Source organism: Magnolia sinica, chromosome 11 (assembly GCF_029962835.1).
Source record: "Magnolia sinica isolate HGM2019 chromosome 11, MsV1, whole genome shotgun sequence".
NCBI classification, from domain to species: domain Eukaryota; kingdom Viridiplantae; phylum Streptophyta; class Magnoliopsida; order Magnoliales; family Magnoliaceae; genus Magnolia; species Magnolia sinica.
In genome coordinates this window covers 76,872,236-76,875,581 of record NC_080583.1, presented here as the reverse complement: position 1 = coordinate 76,875,581, position 3,346 = coordinate 76,872,236, and the positions used below count along the sequence as shown (strand labels likewise).

The window sequence follows — 3,346 nt, the reverse complement described above, 5'->3', positions numbered from 1 at the left end:
TCACTTTACACTTGAGATCATCCTCTTCTTTCAAGAGATATAATTCACATTTCTCCTTTAATTGAGTCGGCCTAGATGTGGTGTTCGACTTTGGGTAATAGTCCCATGATTGTGTTTTTTCAACAAGACTATTGAGGTAATCCCATACCTCATCAACATTTTTATTAATGAATTCTCCATTACACATTGTCTCGACCATTTGGCGCATGGAAGATGTCAGTCCATCATAGAAAAAATTTGTAATGCACCACGTTTCAAATCCGTGTTGTGGGCATGAACTGACCAAATCTTTGAACCTTTCCCAACATTGGAAGAATGTTTCATCTTCCTTTTGGGCAAAGTTCATGATTGCTTTTCTGAGGGAAATCGTTTTATGATGTGGGAAGAATTTTTTTATGAATTCCCTCTGCATGTTGTTCCATGTGCCAATGGATCTAGGACGCAATGAATATAACCACGTCTTAGCCTTCTCTTTTAAGGAAAAAGGAAAGAGTTTCAGCCTGATTGTATCCTCAGATACATTAGGAAAATATAATGTAGCTATAATCTCATCGAACTCTTTCAAATGTAAATATGGACTTTCTGATTCAAGTCCATGGAATTTGGGAAGGAGTTGGATAACTCCTGGCTTGATGTCCATTTGTCCTGTGTTTTCAGAAAAAATCATGCATGAGGTCGTACTCACTCCCGCCGGTTGTAGATAATCTCTTAAAGTACGAGGCAGGGGTACCTGATGCATCTCATTCTCATCTTGGGTATCCTCCACCCTGGGTGGAAGTCGAGGAGGTTGGTCTACAGCCATAACTTCAATTAACTCAGGGGATTTCGAGTGGTGTCTAGTCCTGCGATGGATAGTCAACCCCTCAACCAATCCTCCTTCAGTCAAGAGACGTCGAGTGTTGTCACGGGCCCACTTGGGCATGAAACACTCGTAGCCCTCAATCAAATTCGATACCTAATCCCAAGAAAGGAAAATAAAATCTAAAAAGAAAGAGTGGGTTGGAAAGAAGTTACCAAATTGAAAGCCCTAAGTAACAACACCTGTAAAAGAAAACAAAACAAGTCAGTTTCTAAAGAGAAGATCTAAAATTAGAAAATCCTTAAAAAGAAATATAGAAGTAAATTAGTTTCTAAAAGAAAAAATTCCTAAGGGAAAGTGGAAATTTCTAAAATAAATTAGGAAAGTCCTAAACTAGAAAGTAAATTACTAAAAGAGAACTGAAAAATAGAAAGTAGAGAGAAAGAACTTACCGAATTAGAAATTTCTATCTTAAAGGCCTACACAATAGGAAAGTTAGTTTCTAAACAAAAATTCTATGAGTAGAAAATTAGGAAACAAAATTAGATTCTAAAAGAGTTAGAATTAGAAAGTTACTAAAAGGCAAAAATAGAAAGTTAATTTCTAAAAAGGGAAATAAATAACCTAGTTTCCAAAACAAAAGAGAAAAGTTTCTAAAAATAAACTATTTCCTACAAATAGGAAAGAACTAGAATTAGAAAATTTCTAAAATTCAAACCCTAATTTTAAAAGTAGAAAAAGTAGAGGAAATTTAGGAAGGAATTACCAATTTAGAAACTCATGTCAGGATCCTACAAAACAAGAAATACAGGTTAGCTTCTAGAAATCAAAAAAACCTAGACCTATAGTTAGAAAAATTCTAATCTTAAACTAATTCTAAAACTAATTAATTTCAGAAAAACGTAACCGTCAATCCCCGGCAACGGCGCCAAAAACTTGTTCACTCCCCAAGTATAGGGTTATGATGTAGTAATAAACTCGGTGAGACCGAGGTCGAATCCACAGGGACTGAAACTTGTACGTGATCTGGAACTAACTAGATCTAGAACTAGAACTAGCAAAAGATGTAATCTAAATCAAAATAGAATTTAAAGAATAATTGTGAAATAAATGATCTAAAACCCAAGGGAAATCAGAGGTAAGAAACTAGGGATTCAGAGGATCCACTTGTAGAGATCAGGGAGATCTTACGCCTGCTTCAAGAATCATGGAAATTAACTGAACTTACCTGATATAAGTTTCAAGAGATGAAAGGTATAGGAATTAGAATGGATTCCTTCACCAAACCATGCCCAGGAGACAAAGTAGACAACAGAATTAAACTAATTACCAACCAATCAACATGTTATGAGGTTTAGGAAGGGTACCGTCATCCGACCATGCCCATGAGACTATGGTGAACAACAGGGCTTCCTGACGTCATAAACATAAAAAAATAATGAAGAAACATGCTCAAAGCCATCGCAAACCTATTGAAATTTTAGTCACAACAGACCATTAAAAACTGAAAACATTCCCTTACAATCAACCCAATACCAAATCCATTCAGTTCATAAATTTAAATTAAAAGCATGAAATAGTATCTCCCATCTTGCTACAGGCTTCGCCTCTTAGCCCTAGCTAAGAGGTTTAGCCACACATGAATGGGCTAAACCTTTTAACAAAGTAAATAAAAAGCAAAAGAAATACAAAGGAAAAGAAGAAAACCCACTATTGTCTCTTTCTCTCTCTCACGTTCCAGCAGCCAAGATCCTGTAAAATTCCACCCCTCTCTCTCTCTCTCTCTCTCTCTCTCTCTCTTTTCTTTATAATAGTGGTGAGGTCGGCTACAAGTGCATAAGGGTTACTGGAGTCCTGGTGAAAATCGGACGTCGTGCGAAGCTTTTACGCAGACAGGCCGCGCACACAACACCTTTCGCAGCGAAAGGCAGTGCAGAAGACTCCTTTTCCCTGCTTTCTTTTCAAAGGATTTCCAAAGAATTAACATCCCTTGGGACGGTTTTCGACGGCCTACACGATGAACGGATCAGATCTTTTCATCGGCTAGTCTTGGTGGCCCACCTGGGTCGACAGATCCAGCCGCAGAACAGAGCTTACGCAGCTCTGTTCGTGCTGGTGAGATGGTGGGGCCCATTATTGATGTCATCGGAGAAATCCACCACGTCTATTGCGTTATCCTCGAAAAACCGGTTGGAAAAGACTATTTTTGGACGTCCTTTGATGTGGCCCCTTGAATCTTTGCTTCCACCGTTTATTCTGCATTTGACGGTGCTCTTACTCATTTACATTTGCATGAGTCCAAAGAGAAAGCTTGGAGATGGTCATGCCACACCTCTGGAGCAGATGAATGGTTCAGATCCTCCAAATTAGTGACGTGTGGGCCCCACTGATCGAAACCAGCGGACCCACGTCCGCCCGCTGTTCCTGCGCAAGAAGAAAGATGGGTAAGCCCGTCTTTGAGCGGGTTGACCGTCCGGTGAGCGTCCAGCGCACCCAAGCACTGTGCACACTCAAGTGCAGGTGCAGTCCACTATGATATTCTCAAGA

At 39.3% G+C, this 3,346-nt stretch overlaps 1 non-coding gene across 1 annotated transcript; it reads left to right on the top strand.

The window, feature by feature from the left end:
• Positions 1-257: 257 nt before the first annotated feature.
• LOC131219731 (small nucleolar RNA R71) lies at positions 258-364 on the top strand. The gene has a single exon (XR_009158376.1). It is a non-coding gene; the product is annotated as a small nucleolar RNA R71 (small nucleolar RNA).
• The last annotated feature ends 2,982 nt before the right edge of the window (positions 365-3,346 follow it).